The following is a 620-nucleotide window of genomic DNA, read 5'->3' as shown; positions in this document are numbered from 1 at the left end:
CCCTCAGAAACAGACAATGGCGGGACCACAGGCAAAGCAATGCCACCGGAGGCAGAAACAAGGAAGCGGTGTGAGCGTCCCAAACCAGACCCAGCCAAGACCGAACCTGAGAGGGAAACGGATGGGACTTTCTCCAGATCACCAAGAACCCGAACCCGGCGAGCTGGGAAAGAACCAAATCCCTGGCGAGCAGACACGCGGACTGGCTGGGAGCCCAAACCAGCCAGTCGTCAAGGTAGGCCAGAACCAGAACACCTAACAGACGCAGGCAGGACACCACAACCCGAGTAAGGCATGTGAAAACGTAAGGTGCCAGATTCAACCCGAAAGGAAGACAACAAAAGCAGTAACCTTGACGTCCCATAACAAAACAAAACCTGTTCCCTGACCCCGGATGAACTGGGACGTGCCTATACTTGTCCTTGAGGTCGAGGGACACCATCCAAGCTCCAGGTCCAACAGAAGACGGACCTGGGATAGAGTAGGTCATCTAGAAGGAGGGGCAATAAACCATGGGTTCAGATGGGACAAGTCCAGAATGAACCAGAGGTCCGCGCAGTTCTGTTTCGGGACCAGGAACAGGCAGGAAACCCACCTGCGGGACGTTGTCGTTTCGACCA

Source organism: Procambarus clarkii, chromosome 6 (genome assembly GCF_040958095.1).
Source record: "Procambarus clarkii isolate CNS0578487 chromosome 6, FALCON_Pclarkii_2.0, whole genome shotgun sequence".
In the NCBI taxonomy this organism is placed as follows: Eukaryota; Metazoa; Arthropoda; class Malacostraca; order Decapoda; family Cambaridae; genus Procambarus; species Procambarus clarkii.
The sequence above is the reverse complement of the archived record's forward strand: the minus strand, read 5'-3'. Positions refer to the sequence as shown.